Source organism: Chlorocebus sabaeus, chromosome 27 (assembly GCF_047675955.1).
Source record: "Chlorocebus sabaeus isolate Y175 chromosome 27, mChlSab1.0.hap1, whole genome shotgun sequence".
Lineage (NCBI taxonomy): Eukaryota > Metazoa > Chordata > Mammalia > Primates > Cercopithecidae > Chlorocebus > Chlorocebus sabaeus.
Genome location: NC_132930.1, coordinates 36,241,009 through 36,258,665, shown reverse-complemented (window position 1 = coordinate 36,258,665; position 17,657 = coordinate 36,241,009). Strand labels below are relative to the sequence as shown.

Here is a 17,657-nt window from a genome sequence, read left to right as displayed (position 1 = left end):
AAACATGTGATTTTTCACTTGTGTACCACTCCTACTCAAATGGAGAAGCTCAAAAGTAGATGTTGTTAAAATGTTTTAAAGCAATCCAATCTGTCTTTGGAGAAAGATGTCTGCTTCTGCATCTACATTTTGCCTTAAGGATGTCTATAGATGTGTTGCATGAAAATGTGGATTTAAATTCTCTCAGCATAGCGGCTGGGATTATTTTTTGTATTTCTATCAAAGGTCTATATGGCTGGGAGTCACAGGGCGGTGGGGATGAAGTCATTTAATGTATATGGGCTGAAAACCAAATGCCATCACCCCAGACCCCTTAGAGCACAGGATTCCCATTGCTTTGGGTTTCTACTCTCCACTACTGCAAGGTCCTACCTAGAGAAAACTACTATCCATTCCTGCTCTTTCCAAACTTCAACTTCCTTCCCCCAATTCCACAGAGCCATGATGACAGGCCCTGCTGCTCTCAGACAGAGCTGCAGAGAAGCCTGCCCATAGACAATTTTCATTTCAAAGCTCAAACATGAAAAGCACTCCCTTGCTGGGTAAATGAACCCACTGTTTTCTTGCTAAATCAAGCTCTGTTGAAGGAAAGCTGGAGGATGAAATTGGCAAAAGAATTGAGGAGATGGGGAGTGGAAAACAAAACTTTGATCGCTTTTTTTTTTTTTTTCTTTTTCAGTTTCTCAGCTAAGCTTAAGTTGGCTGAATAAATAAACTGTGTTTTCCTAAAATGCATTGAGAAAGCCGAGTATCAGAAAGGGCTTGTTCAAAGATAAGGTCTGATGTTGGTGGCCCTTGATCTAACCTAAGTGGCTAATTAAAGTGCTTACCCCTGCATCCACACCCCTGTGGTAGTTTGGACTTCAGTTGTGGGGAGGGTCATAAACATCCATCTTCCTTTTGTACGGAGGTGGAAGTTCAATTTCCTGGAACCTGATACTCATGCAGTAGCAGTTTCTTTGCTACCTCTGGAAAATTACAAAAAAAAAAAAAAAAAAAAAAAAAAGGAGCTGCAAGTTTTTCATAGTGGGCAGGGGGTAGATTTTACCTTCTTTATAATCCCTCAGGTTGCCTTTGAGTCTGAGCCACCTCCCTCTATAACAAGGGGAAATAAGGCTAATGATTGAATGATTTGTACAACTCAGCTACCCAGTTTCCTGGCAAAAGAAGAGAATGGTGGTTAGCAGGGGCTGGGGGGCAGGGGGACTGGGGAGATATTGGTCAAAAGATACAAAATATCACTTAGTAATGAGGAATACTTTCAGGAGATCTATTATACAACATGGTAATTATACTTAATAATAATGTATGGTAAACTTGGAAATTGCTAAGAGAGTTGATTCTAAATGTTCTCACCACATAAAAAATAAGTATGTAAGGTAATAAAAATGTTAATTAGCTTGATTTAACCATTCCACAATGCATACATATATCAAAACACCATGCTCTATACCATAAACATATGCAATTCACCATAAATACATGCAATTCTAAATGTATCAATTAAAAAATAAATAAAAATAGAAAAGATGAGTCTTTTTCTCTCTTGGAAGAAATTCATTTTCAGAGAGTTGTAAGAGGACTCCACATACAGCCAGGAGAGAGGAAGGGAATAGGAGCAGACACACAGCACAGTTGGTTATCACAATGCCTAGAAACGAGAAAGAGAGAATATTCACTTTCACAGATGATCCCTGAGAAACTGCCCAGGTTTATTCCACGTGATTTTTAGGACACACACTTATTATTCCTCATGTTATAAAAAACAGCAACAACCAAAAAAACCTTTCCACCATCACTTGGCTCCTTTTCCTAATGTAACTAATGAAACACTGCCAATCAGTTCTTGTACAGTCACCTTTGGGTTGTCTATCCTTCTTTCTTACTGACTGAACCCACTTGTCCAAGGGTTGTGAGGGAGATAAAAGAACACACAAACATGCACAGACATACACACACACACACACATACACACACACAAGTTGGGTAGGGTTGAACCGTGGCTGAGGCTGAAGTGTAGCTAAAACTAACAACACCCAATGCTGTAAACTGGGATATTGCACTGGACCATAGGGAACACTCATCTTCACTGAGACATAATGCTCCATTAGTTTGCCAGCTCTGTTTTACTTCTCTAAGTGCCTAAACTCCAGTTTCAAATGTTAAAACACTATGGATTACTGTAAAAAAGGAGCAGAGAGAACAAAGGTTCTTTGCATCCTGAGTTTTACTTTGACCCTTTATGCTTTAGCAGTACAGAAGAGAAAGCCTGACCCACGTATCCTTCCTAAAACACTCTGTGATTTCATCTTCCAGTGAACAAGGCCAATCAGTGATTTGAATACAACTAGTAACAATAGTGTTCCTCACTTTAGGGATGTGATACAAGAGAGATTGAAAGTACCATATAGAAGACAGATAATATTCTGGATATAACTGTGACACAGTATTATGTAGTGTATACGTCCATTTTCAGGCTGCCAATAGACATACTCAAGACTGGGTAATATATAGGAAAAAGGTTTAATTGACTTACAGCTCAGCATTGCTGGAGAGGCCACAGGAAACTTACAATTATAGCAAAAAGGGGAGCAAACATGTCCTTCTTCAAATGGTGGCAGGAGGGAGAAGTGCTGAGCAAAGGGGGAAATGCTTCTTATAAAACCATCAGAGCTTGTGAGAACTCACTCCCTATCAAACAAACAGCATGGGGGTAACCACCCTCATGATTCAATTACCCCCCCAACAGATCCCTCCCACCAGATGTAGAGATTATGAGAACTATAATTAAAAATGAGATTTGGGTGGGGACACAGCCAAACCATATCATGTAGAGAGAAATAGAAAAATCGAAGGGACAAGAACAGTAGAAGAAATGTGTCTGAATGTTCAGGATACAATTTGAAATTGGGCAGGACACATACTGTTTCAAATATCACAGCCTCAGAGAGAGTGTGCAACAGTGGAAAGGCATAGCCTTTCGAGTAAAAAATGACTTCTGGTTCTGAATGCATGATAAAGGTATTCCATTTTGCTCTTTCTGATAATCACAATTTAAAAGTCCCTGGACAAAATGCATAAGTCATCTACTAGAAAACTCTGGGAGTTGGAGAAAAGAAGGACACCATGCTAGGGACCCTTCGACTTCAGTGAGGACAAAATACCACTTCTAGGTGCAGCCTAAGATAGAGCTCTAACTTCCACCCCACCCCTGCAGTGACAGGCATTGCCATTCCTCCTGCACTGTGGACACTATGGACACTGGTATGGAGTCCTGTCATCTAGGTAACACTCAAGTTGAGCAAACTGCAATAGCACTTCAGAAACGTTAAACATAACTTGCCATTTAAATCATAAAAGGGAGCCAGGATATGAATTCTGAAGCTAAATAGGTTCTAAAGTTCTTTGAAATGTTCTAAAGAACACTTCAAAGTCTGTACTTTTTTCTATGAACTTAACTTGTGTCCTCATTTTCACCAGCTCCTTGAGGACAGAGATTGGGTGTCTACTTCTGGATATTTAGTGACATCTGGGAGTTGATGAGCACTGACTTCTTACATGTCACCATATACAGATGACGACTGTAGTAAGACAATGGCCAGTGAACAAGAGTTCAACCACAGTGAAAGGAGCAGCGAAAGTGAGGAATGAGCTTAGAAAAAGACCATGAACAACTTCCTGGAGACCTCAGCAAGGTTTGGGAAATGTCAAGAGTCTTGAGTAAGAAAGAAGAAATTGAGGAATAAAGGTCGTGAGAGCATTTTATAGCTCACATTATATATCAAATATTATGTTTAGGATTTTAACATATTATCCTATGTATTTCTCACATCAATCAGGTAATAATTATATCCTGCCTTAAGGAAGAGAAAACAAAATACAAGAGAGGATTCTAAGCTAGGTCAGTCTTTGATGATGATGATGATGATAGTAACTAATAATTATATAACAATTACTATGTATAAGACACTGCTCTGCACAATTTTTCATATATCATTTAACCACATAAGAAAAATACTATTACTAATCCTACTTCTTCAAATAAGAAACTTAATGCACAGAGGGTAAGTAAAATTCTCAGGTTTGTTCAGCTCATACATTCCAGAGCCAAGATTCAAACCCAAATATTCTGGTTCCAGAGGCCATGTTCCACTACACTTACTTACTCTCTAGGGCTCCAACATTTTTTCCTGCCTTTCACTTTGTTCTTACTAATATATTTACAGTCTTCATCGTCATAGCCAACATTTGCATATTTGTCTAGTTTGGTTTAACCATAAAAATAGGTTGTAGGGGTGATACTGGGTGAGGACAGGTGAGTCTGGACAAGTAAGATAGGTTTCTGATACAAAGAAACTCAACTGCCACACCTGGAATTATTTTGAGATTTACCCAAAGGAAGTACAGAGCTATCAAACAATTTTTAGTAGCAGCCAAGGAGCCCAGAAGATAAACTTTTAATTGTTCGCTGCTTGATGAAAATTGTATTAAAGCATTTGTGATAGACCAACCTAGATGTGTGGCTAGACTTGGTCACATGCAATAGACAGGTTCAGATTTTATCGAAGTGAAAGATAATGTATTAGTTGGAGAAGCCACACAAAGCTGACATTGAATCTCTGGTTCCATTAATTCACTAGTCATGTAATTTTGGAAAAGTTGCTTAAATCTTCTAACCCCAATTTAAACATCTATAGAATGGAGCTAATAGTAGTTCCCAGCTCCTAGGGCTAGCAAGAGAACTAAATGGCTTTAAGCCAAATCACATTTACCCTTCATTGAACCTATTACCAAAATGGAAGTATCTTAAGAGATATCCTACAGATAGTAGGCAGTATAAATAAGTAAACTGAATAAAGACTGCATAAGTATTCTACCTGGTATACATCATCTACCCAGTGGGAATATACCTGGCATTTTTATATTAAGATCACAAGACAGTTTACTGGTTATTTGGCAAGGAAGGAGAAAATCATCTGGAAGAGAATGGCTCTTTTAAAAATATAAAAATGATAAATAATAAGAATAAAAGGGCAGAGGAGGGCCATTTTATTACCTGTTTTAAGTGAAAATTAGAAACCAGACCCCCAGGTTCCAGAGTCACATCCTTTTCTCATCCCTTGTGTTACAGGAAGTGGCAGAGTGGTCGTCCTGACTATGTAATTAGGTCATCAATGATAATTAATCTTGGACCCTGAGTCAGCTCCCTGCCAGGACACTTCCTTTCTCAGTTCCAGTTCTCCATACCCCAGCCTGCCTCAGAATCCCAAACCTAAAACCACTCATTTTAATTTAGTTTAATTTCCCCTCCAAAATCTTGCCTCTTGCCTTTGCTCTTTGTTATGCTTCTATTGAATTTCCCCATTGATTGTATTTGTTTCCTCAGAGCCTGGAGGAAGGACAATAAATGTGCAATGCTTCACTCTTCCCAACAATCCTCAAGGACATGGTGGAAGGCCCCTCCCCCTTTCCATTTGTGCTTAAAATCTGCATGAAATTGACATTATGCATATGCAATGCACAATTTGGAAAAGACTGCCAAGAACAAAGACCAACACATTGGCTGTGGTTTTATTTTAAGTTCTATTTTGGGTAAACAAGGTTGAACATGCTCCAGTGGTTCCCACGGCCACCAACCACATCTAAATCATTCTTGGCCAAGCCTTGCCGACTTCTGCGTTTAATGTAAAGGAGGTAGAAACAACAAGGTTTGGAGACTGACTGGAGAAGAACTGAAGATAAGCCAGGTTTCTGCCTTTGTGCTGGGATAAACAATGTAGGCATTCTCTCAGAAGGGCAATGTTGGAAGAGAAGCTAATTTGAGAAGAAAATATTAATAGGTTCAATTTGGGGAATGTTGAGTGTGAGTTGCCTGTTGGACTCTAATAATCTTGACCCCAATTCCCTCTCTTTAAAGAGAAATGTCTTGAAAGAGATATTTATACTTAATGTCTTAGGTCTGGGGTTCACGGAAGGAGACATTGAGAGGAGGATGTGTGCTGAAGTGACTTATTAGGAAGTGTTTTCCTCAGGCAGATTCCCACAGAGGATACCTTTGCTCAATCCCCCAAGGATCCAGAGAGGCAGCATAAACCACAACTGAGGAGGAAGGGGCAGTGAAGCCCAGGGACTCTGCATTTGCACTTTCCCTGCTTTGAAGTCTCTTTCCTTAGATTTTTGCAGATCTAGCTTCTTAAGATTTGTGTCCCTACTCACATATCATCTTCTATGGAGGCCTTCACTAACTACCTAATTGAAAATAGAGCCCCAAAATGACCATCACCATCACCTCCCACTAGAGGCACCATGATCACCACCAGCCCCTGCTTTCGCTCTCCTAGCTTGCTTTAATGTTTTCCCCAGCACCTTGCATGGCTTGATGTAGGTAACATTATATATCATAGACTTGTTTAGGGCAACTTGCCCCTCGTGAACATAGGCTCCTGGAGATCAAAGACTAATGTGCAGTTACATCAGCAGTGTCAAGAACATGTCTGTCACATGGCAGGCATAGAAAAGTATAGAATGGTTTCCTGTTAAAAGAATGACTAGTGAGGTATTGGGAGAGATGGAGTCACTATGAAGGAATCACCTGGAGAAAACAAAGAAATTTAGGTAAGATCCCAAGAAAGACCTAAAGTTGTCCAGGGAGAGGGAAACCTCTCATTCTGATGCTGAAAATAAGAAAGTGGGGGTGGGAGTAGGCAAAGGAGAGATTTTCGAGGGATTTTGGACCTGACAGTTTCCATTTTCTCTGTGAAACTGCAGTTACCTTAGACCTTCTGCCTGCCTCAGTCCCTGGTAAGCTCATTAAACACACTCTCAGGGAATTTTTACATTCTCTAAGGATTCCATTTAAGAATCTTATTCGATAAGCCTATCAATTATTCCACCATGTACCATTTATGCTTTAAATGCCTTTATACCACTTTTCTGTGCTTGTTACTAGAGATTCAAAGTGGGCATGAGATCTGGAGTGGAGTCATGGAGTTGCCCGTGTCATGGCCTGACTGCAGCAAGCCCTGCCAGGAGGCAGCCCAGTATAAGGAAAGGAGTCAGAGGAAAGGCCCTCAATACCTCACACTCTGACATCAACACTGGCACAGCTGTTTCTTGCTCATCACATTTGACCCCACAAGAAACAATATGCTTTAGAGGAAAGAATTTTAGAAATGAACCCGGAAGCCCCACTCCTGATGACTGAGTGGCCTCAAACAGTGATTCTTTCTTTTTTTTTTTTCAACTTTTATTTTAGGTTCAGGGGATACATGTGCAGGTTTGTTACATGGGTAACTTGCATGTCTCTGGGGTTGGTGTGCAAATGATTCCATTTATCTAGGTAGTGAGACTAGTATCCAACAGGTAGTTCTTATTTGTTCTGATCAGCAGTTCTTCTGATTCTAAATGCCTGGTGGGGTAACCTGACCTCCATGGCCCCTTTGGCTATGGGATCCTCACAACTCTATGACATGGTCAAACTTGCACAGTCAGATACTTTTTACAAAAAAGGAAACAGACTCACAGATGTGAGACAACTTGCCCAAAACCACACAGCTCCAGAGCAGCAGAATTGACCCAAAAGCTCAGCTCAGTCCAGTTCCAAAGCTGGGCCTTTTGCACACTCTGCTGTCCTTCCCTCCATCCTCTCAGAAGTCCTGGGTGCTCTGAGCAGCAGAGTTACAAGGGTGCTGCTGACTGTCCGACAGAGCCAGGGGGGAGGCCTGTGGCAGAGGGGAGGACTATCCTCTCTTACCTAGTCTCGGTGTCCGCATCAACTGTCTCAATTCCCCCTCCTTGGCTCTGCAGATTTCTCATTCCACCAAGGCATGTCCTGCTCCATGCCACGGCCACTGGTGCAGTGCTTGTGTAAATCCTGTTATATGATCTAGATCTACATAACAAACCTGTTACATGTGGACCCGAAAAGAGACAGGTTGGGAAGGGGAGAGAGGGAAAATGAAAATGACTTAATTAGCACATGGCAGGTTGAGATTCAAGGCCTCTGGGAAGCGCTGCAATCTTCACTTGGAATGGAGACTGGGGTGGAAGCTGGGAAAGCCTGGCCATGGCCTGGCAGCACAGCGGGCTACACTCCAGTCTGCTACTTCATGTGTGAGTGGGCACAATACTTCCTTCTCTGAGCCTCAGTTTCATGTCTGTAAATAGGAAAAACAATACCCACCTCACAGAATTGTAATATAAACCAGAGAAAAAAGCTTGCACAACGCTAGCAGTGTATGACATACTGTAGGTGTCTGATAAACGGTCTGCGCTTCAACTCATAAGAGGGCTCATTTGAAATGACAGGGGTGAGGGTGAGATGAGCTATTTGCTGTCTTGAGAAGAGGGACCATCTTCAGAGAGATGGCAACTCCTTCTTGGGGTACAGCATCTCTCCCCAGCATCTGCCACCCTGGCCTGACAAGATACCACTCCACAATCCAGGCAGGCAATGCCGTTGCCATGGTGATGGAGTCCTGTGCTCAGTTCTGCTCTGGCCAGCCAGGACGCACAGAACACAAGTGGACAGCTTGCTGTTTGGAGCAGAGATCAGGCTGCTAATGAGGAGGGAGGCGTGGGTCAACCCACGGTCTCAGGACTCTCACTAACTCAGTGCATCGGGAAGTAACTACTTCACTTCAGTAGACCCCAGTGTCATCATTGGCAAAATAAAAATACTAAAACCTTTCTTGAAGCATTATTTTAAAGATTACACTAGGTGATGCATGTAAAATCACCAAGGGTGGTTCCTGACAGGTCCTTATCAAATGCTAGTTCTTTTCTTCCTTTCCTGTTATTTTTAATGGAATGGGAAGGAAGGGGAGAGCAGGAGAAAGAGAAAGAGAATGGTAAAGAAGGATGAGGGACAGGAAAAGAAGACAGAAAGTATGATAAGGGAAAGAAAAGCAACAATAACTAGAACAGCAAAAACAATAGCATTCAGTGTACCTCATGCATTTGGTGTTCCAGGGTACCTGTTTGTGTAATTAACAGTCCTCATTGTATCTGTTTACTATTGCTGTTGTAACCAATTACCACAAAGGTGGTGGCTTCAAACAGTACAAATTTATTATCTTACAGTTCTAGAGATCAGATGTTTGAAATGGGTCAGCCGGGTTGTATTCCTTCAGAAGGCTCTAGGATAGAATTCATTTCCTTGCCTTTTTCAGCTTGTAGAGGCTGCTCTCATTCCCTGGCTCGTAGCCACACAACCCCCTTCATCAGTCCAACCTTTTCTTCTTTTGTATCTTTCCTTCTGACTTTAACCCTCCTGCCTGACCTATTTTACTTATAAGAGCCCTTATGCATACACTGAATCCACCTAGATAATCCAGGAGAATCTCTCCATCTCTGTATCCTTAACTTAACTCAATGTCATCTGCAAAGTTTTGTTTTGTTTGCTGTGGAATGAAATATATGCACAGGTTCTGAGGATTAGCATGTGGACCTTTTTGGGAAGGTCATTATTCTGCCTACTATATCCATACCAACTACTAGATGGGTATTATCAACATTTCTACTCTAAAGGTTAAAATATATAATAGTAAAAATATGACTCAGAAAGAGTAGGAAGCTCTCCAAAGGTCACACATACATAAGGATTCAAACCACATTCTGTTCAACTCTGCACCATATGTTCTTTCTGTAGAATATACATGAAGATACTCAGTAAATGTTGCCTCTAATCCAAAAGGATTGGGTTGAATGATCTTTGAAATTCACCTTCTGTCTGATACTCCATGATTCTCTACACAGTGGAAAAAAGAAAAAAAAAAGCCTTCATTCTAGCCAGTCTTAACCATGATTATCCCTTCTCCTCTGGCTCTAAACTCTAAGTTGAAGAGTCCTAAGGCATCACTACAATGGAAGAGAATGATGGTAGTGAGATTTTCTTAAGCAAGAATTTTGAGAAATGCATGACAAGCCCTGCTCCTGTATATACTACCTTGGAATAATAAATACAAAATCTGCTTAAGATCCTGAACTATTTCCCATTGGGCTCCTCTCCTGGAAACCCAACCACCAAAATCGATGACAATCATGTTGGCATTTTGCTAATTGAACCAAACAGGAGGTAACTGGTCTTGAAAAATCCTATAATGAAGTAATTAGTTACTCTATCAGTAAACGGGAATAATAGTCACAGATTGTTGAAGCTAGAAATAAACTTTTTGATTATAGATGGGGACCTGAAGCCCAAAATGTCTGAACCACCTGACACAGTTGTGATGGGCAGGGCTGGGACTCACAGCAGGTCTCCTGGCTGCTGGCCTAGGATTCTTTCCACAGGGCCACCATTTCTAGAAGTTTGAACATGACTAGGTGGTTTCTCCTAAAAACTGGAGCATCAGGGATGAAATGACAGACTGTGTAGGCATCACAGCCTTTGCCCCATATAAGGGATGGATTGCTGAAGAGTCTGCAATCTGTCTGCATCTGGGTTTGGGCTGGTCCTTGGGTCACATGTACTCATCCACACGTTGTTTGATGGGCTTACCAGCTGGCTTGGCTTTCAGGGTTCATTTTTTAAATTTTTCTTTTCAATTATAAAAATGGTGGGTTATGACTAACAATCATTCGGAAACTATGTTAAAAGTTAAAATAAAAGTAAATCATTCACCAAGATATCCACATGTTAATTATTGCTAATATTATGAAGAATATATAGAATTTCCAGTAATTTTTTTCCCTCTGTGTCTACTCAACAGCTCTTTGGAGAAAAGAAATCTCCCCCATCACATAACAATACTAAACAATTTTTATGGCCTCATAATGGGCCTCACACTGTTAGCCTGGCCTCTAGTTGAGCACAGTGATTTGCTCTTTGCCTTGGCCACAGTGATCTGTTCAAGGACGGCCACGGGAATGAAGCCAAGCCAATAGAAGACCCCTCTAGGACTTTTGCTAGAGCTACTGGGTAATGGAAAGAATGTTCTTATTCTAAAGCATGAAGTCTCTTCACTAGCTGATTTTAGACTTGTGTTATCATGTAGGGAAAGTCGGCCTCCAAATAAATCCAAGCTGAAGTGAGCAGAGCCTGGATAGATATGGGGATAAAGACAGAAAGAAAGAAAGGAAGAGGGTGGGGGGAAGAAAAAGGAGGGAGAAGGAGGGGGAGAATCTCACTACATCATTCTATTTGGACGATTAAATTTAAATATATGTAAAGCCAGCTCTTCCTAGTAGATTCTCTATTTATTAATTTATTTATTATTATTATTTTTTTTTTTTGTGACAGAGTTTCACTCTGTTGCCCAGGCTGGACTGCAGTGTTGCAATCTCAGCTTACTGCAAACTCTGCCTCCCAGATTCAAGCAATTCTCCTGCCTCAACCTCCTAAGTATGGGGATTACAGGCACCCACCATCATGCCTTGATACATATACCCACACATATATGTGTGTATATATATATACACAATATATATGTATATATTATACATATATGTATACGTATATACACGTGTGTATATATATTTATATATATGTATATACATATGTATATATACACATATATTTCTTTTTTAGTAGGGACAGGGTGTCGCCATGTTGGCCAGGCTTGTCTCAAACTCCTGACCTCAAGTTATCTGCCTGCCTCGGCCTCCCAGAGTGCTGGGACTCCAGGTGTGAGCCACTGTGCCTGGCGGATTTTCTCATTCTTATGAGACAATAAATTGTCTTCTTGATTAAGTCAGTTTGCATATTTATGACTTACAATTGAAAGAACACTGACTGATACCAAAATCAGTATCCAGTTGGTGCCTTGCAGGTGGCAGATGCTAATATGTGAAACTGGCTGAGTTGAGGGAGATTGTGAAGTGGTGAGAGGGCAAGAGTGCCCCAGCTTTGATGCAGAGATTGAAAATCCTGTGCTAATGTGGACCTTATTTTACCTTGTCACTTCATGCTATACATATGACTTTGTGCCATGCTTTTTTTTTTTACCTACCACAATTATGGTGATAATGGCAATGGTCTCTATTAATTGAACATCAAGCATTGTGTGCTGTGCATTATCCATGCATTGTCTCATTTTATCACCCCTGCCCTATTAGATGTGTACTATTATCATCAACACTTATAAAGAAGTTAGAAAACTTGCTTAAGTTCCAACAACTTAAAAGAATTCAAATGGTATAGTTCTAATCCAGAACAAGAGTTCTTATCTACTGATATTTCTTCTTAACCATGCTTCTCTGGATTATTTATTCCTTGTAAACTTTTTTAACAGCAAAACACTGTCCCAGTGAGAACATGTAATAATTATTTCTCTCTTTTAAGTTGAGATATAAAAGATCAAGAAATGATAAGACATGGATCAAGGCTGCAAAGACAAGGCTTGGATCTTGGTGACAAAAAAGTATATCCTTCTAAAAGTCTGCATGGGGAATTCCCCCCATGCTCCTTCCGACTGGGTCCTGGTAATTTGTACCAATTTTCTTCATACCCATTCCCATCAAACCTGCAAAAATAATGAAATGAGTTGTAACAGGAAAAGGGGTCTTCTATGGCTGGAGGTAAGGATGGGGGTTAGTCACTCAATAAAATGTATTAATGCCTCCTGTATGTGGTTGGGGCTCTAGCAGTGAACCAAGCAACAAAAATCTTCATCCTTATAAAGTTTACATTTTCACTCTAGTTCAAGTCACTCTTTTATCTCTTAATTGAACTCCCTGCTTCTACACTTGCCCTCTCATAGTCACTTCTCATACATAGACCAGAGGGGTCCTGTGGGCAAGCCTTCAGTGAGGAGGTGATATTTGAGTGAACACAAGGTCATGAGAGGCTAAGCCATGTCAGTGTGTAGCGAAAGGGCATTCCATAAATGTGTTCTGGCAAACACAAAGTCCCTGAGGTGAGGGAGTGTCCTGTGTTTGAGGAAGAACCAGGAGCCCAGTATGACAGGAGTAGAGCAAGTGAGGAGGAAAATATTAGGAGGGGAAGACAAAGAGAAGATGTGGCCGAGGGCAGACTCTGTGAGTTACTGCTTGCCCTGGGAGTGCTTCGACATTTGAGCTGAGGAGTGGAATTCCAACTTAGAGTTTAAGAGGACCCCCTCTGGTCTATGTATGAGAAGTGACTATGAGAGGGCAAGTGTAGAAGCAGGGAGTTCAATTAAGAGATAAAAGAGTGACTTGAACTAGAGTGATAATGTATATGTGTTGAGAAATAATCAGATCCCAGATGTGGGGAATGCAGATCAACAAGGATTTGCTGATCCATAGAATGTGGGGCCAAAGAGCCAAGAATGGCCCTGGTGTATGAACAAAAGCATCTTTGTTTGTCCCTGCATGGTTAAAGTTGATGTGGACCATGTCCATGGCCTCCATCTTCTCTGGAAGTTGGAGGCTGGTGGCTGCAGGTGGTCCATGCCCTTCCCCTGCTAAAGTCATTTGATGAAAAGTAAGGTGATATAAAGATATAGCTCGAGTAATTGACTTTTCCATTATAAAGTTATTGGTCTCTAAAAATATGCCTTTCTCAGAATGTTTTAGGTGAGTTCTACTTTTCTGCCAGTCCATTTTTAAATCTTGTTTTGTCAATTATTTCTGTTCTGTATACTTTACGTTGAGAAACATTGGAAAAATCTAAGTGACAAATAATTATTTAGATGGTGGCATAAATTGTGGAAGATAACAAAAGAGTGTTTATATTAAATCTTATTGGTATAGTAAAATAAGAATATGTAGAGAGATATCTGGGAAGATCTTAGGTATACCCAATGGTTTTAACAGATGTCAAGGTGCAAGAGATTATGAATATTCTGTTTGATTTTTCTTTAATGAGTGATAGGGTTTGACTGTATCCCCACCCAAAATCTCATCTGGAATTGTAATCCCCATAATCCTCACATGTCAAAGGAGACACTAGGTGGAGGTAATTGAATCATGAGGGTGGTTCCCCCATGCTGTTTTCTTGATAGTGAGTGAATTCTCACCAGATCTGATGGTTTTATAAGTGTTTGGTAGTTCCTCCTGCATTCATTCTCCTTCCTGTAGCTTTGTGAAAAAGATGCCTGCTTCCCCTTTGCCTTCCACCATGATTGTAAGTCTCCTGATGCCTCCTCAGCTGTGAGTCAATTAAAACAAGTGGCCCCAGACTACTTCACACAAGGTCTCATGCAACAGCCCCTCACAAGTCCATCTGCTTTCATGGTACTCTAATTGTTTATAATGCAAGCCATTTACAGATTTGATCATGGTCCTCCTGACTTGCACCTTCCAACGACTTCCAATTACTGATTAGATTGACAAATGGGAATTTCAAGTTGTTCAAGAGTAATTTGGAGGGATAATAACAATCACCATTATTTAGTGGTAACACTATGACAACTAGCATGAGTGGGTTCTTTAGGGACATTATTTTTTCCTCACAACAGCCTTATGAGGAAGGAATTTTTATCGTTAGCACTGTTCAGATAACGAGACTCAGCCCATCAATCAACAAGTTGATAAAGAAGCCATATATATACACACACACAATATAATATATATATATTGTGTGTGTGTATATATATATTTATTCTATATGAAAGAGAGAGAGAGAAGATTATATTTTAATTGGTTGTAAAGTTTCACCCTTCAATCTGTTACCCCGAGTACAATGGGAGCTCTTGCAGCCAGGACATGGCCTGTGTACTTCTCCTCTTTAGAACTTGAGACAATTTCTCTTATAGAGACATATTTATTAAATGGTGCATGAATGAGTACATGGATATATCGATAGACATTACGTATGATCAGCCTCACTCAGGTGTATATGTGTTTTCTGGCTTGTTTTATATGTAAAGAAACAGCAAGTTATAGCAACAGGGTAAAAATATTCATGTTAACATCCTCTCGGTTCTATAAATGGGTCAGATTTCGTTTTCTCTCAGCAGTTGCCAAGAGTAATAAAAATGCTTAGAGTTGGTCTTTCAATTCTCTCATATAGTATATAAGTAATATTATATCCACTAGAGGGTAATAGCTTCTATTTATAACTCTAAAATGTATTTAACTTTTTTCTGTTATAGTGATGAGAGCTTTAATATTAATAATCGCTTAATGGAAAGGAAGGAAGAAAGAAAGGAGGGATGGAGGGAATGATGGAAAGAAGAAAGAAAAAATGGCAGAAGGAAAGCTTAGTAAATTCTTAGGACAAAAAAAGTCCCTGGGACCATAAATATTTATTTATTGAGGTCAATTTTAGAATGTTTATCTTTTCTCTTATGTATATACTCTTAAATTGTATCATTCATTTAAACTTGTGTTTCGTCCTACTATTTTCAACTAACTAGCCCTCCAACTCCTTTCATTTTCACAGCAGATGATCTCACATCCTGTCTCATAAAGACCTAAAGTTTAATCTCATTACCTTCAAATTTATTAGGGACTTGTCTCATCAATTACTGTCCCCTTTTCCAATATATTTTGCAATCTCCTTTCAACTAATTTCTGTTCATCAAGAGGTAAACATTCCAGTTTTGCCCAATTAAAACAAAAGGCTTTTATTGCTCCTTATTACCTTCCAGCTCCTGCTGTGTCTACCGATTCCCTATCTCTTTATATTCAAAGTCTTAACATAATTTTCTACCTTAACTGTCTCCTGCTCATTACCTGGTCCCCCTCATGTCACACATGAATGCATTTTGAAATCAATGGACATCTCAGTCGTACTTTCCTAATGATTCAATATTGTACCTATGTACATCTGTATCTGCAGACCAACATTTCCTCAGAGGAGCACATCTTTGGAATGGTTCCATCTCCATGCAAGTGGCCCCAAACTATGTCACACCAGGTCTCACACAACAGCCCTTCACAAGTCCACCTGCTTTCATGGTGCTCTAATTGTTTATAATGCAATTTGTTTATAAGTTTGATCACGGCCCTCCTGGCGTGCATCTTCCAACAAGTTCCAATTACTCATTAGATAAATTCTAAAAGTCCCTGATGTAATATAAAATGCCCTCTGGGTTTTATCCCTCTGTGCCTCTGCAGCCCTTCTCCCGGCATCAAATCCAGTCATAATAAACTTCTTTCAGGTTCTCAAAATATTAAGCTCTCACCAAACTCCAAATCTCACCGTGCTTCTCCTTTTGCCTGGAATCCTATCTTACATCACTCATCTTTGTCTAATGAACTCTTAGTAGATATTTAGGTCTGCTTTAATGTCACATTTCTAGGAGCCTTGTCTGAACTTCTAGGCTATCAAAGGTGTCGCTGCTTATATGGTCCTAAAGCATACCATTCTTTCTTTATAATAATACTTAGTATGCTTCACTGAAATCTCACATTTAGTCAACTGTTTCTGCAGCTAGGCTTTAAAAGAAAAGAGTCTTGATTACTGTTATAACCCCCAAATAAATTAGGAGACACACAAATTGTGGATTTTAAAAAGTATCTATAGAATGAATAAATAAATGGATGGATACTCATCAACTGGTTAAACCACTCACTATTTTAGGTGGTTGGTACAAGTGGGTGAAGGTCAGGAGCTCTTGACTAGAGTAGCAGCAATTTTACTTAGATTTACGTTTATTATTGAACATGGGTCATACTCTCTAATATCTGGGCTAAATAGTAGCTATTGTTGAATATTAATAGTCTCTATTATCACCGTGAAGTCTGCGATAGGCTTTAAAATAATGCACACACACATATAAATCTATGAATATGTTTCTCACTTTCCTTCAAAGGGGGCCCATTGCAATTTGTGTACTCTACATCAGCATTCATATTTTCCAGTGTTCCTCAGCTTTAAAACGACTTTTTAGTTTCCTGATCATTTAATATTATTTCCTCTATCAGCAACATTGCAACTTTCCATCAGCTTTTCTCTCCTCAGAAGGCCTTCCTCCTACTAATTTTATCAGATTTTTCTCCACTTTCCTTCCAGATTTTATCCAACTGAAACATCTTCACTTCTCTATAGCGCTCCTTGAAATTGGCATCCTTTTTTTTTCTTTTGCCTTCTAGTCTAGCATAGTATTCAGAGCAGATAAGAATCCCAGTAAAATAAATGAATTAAATAAAATAATGAATGGATAGATATATGAAAAGACAGACGGTCGGGTAAAACAATAAATGAATGAAATGAATGAGTAAAATGAATGGATCTATCCCTCGTAAATCTAAGTTTTGTGGAAGACAAGGACACATACATCTGGCCTTATCTCACAATGTACAAGTAACCCAAAAACAAGAATCACAATAGGCTAAAGAACTTCTCATAAGTCCACATGAGGGGTCTTTGTTCCAGACTGACATAGATTGCTTCTGCTTGAAAACATCAACAATAAATACCATTGAGTAAATACAGCCTTCTCTCATTAAAATCTCATGTAAAGGCAGGTACTTTTAGAATATAATTGAAGTGTTTTATTATTATTGTCATTGCTTAAAGCATTTGACACATAACTATCTCTAACTCTATTCCATACTAAGACAGAGAAGTTGCATCTCAAACATCTTTTCCTTGAGAAAAAAATAATTCAATAAAACTTCATACTTCTCGAAAACACAATGCTCTGGAAGCTTCCTCTAATAGAAGTTGTCCATGAGTGGACATCTGATATTGTTTGGCTGTGTCTCCACCCAAATCTCATCTTGAATTAGTTCCCATAATTCCCACGTGTCATGGGAGGGACCTGGTGGGAGGTAATTGAATCACAGAT

General features: G+C 39.7%; 1 long non-coding RNA gene across 1 annotated transcript in view; it reads right to left on the bottom strand.

The window, feature by feature from the left end:
- Window positions 1–17,657, bottom strand: part of LOC119627729 (uncharacterized) — a 376,440-nt gene that overhangs the window by 189,750 nt on the left and 169,033 nt on the right. The window lies entirely within an intron of this gene.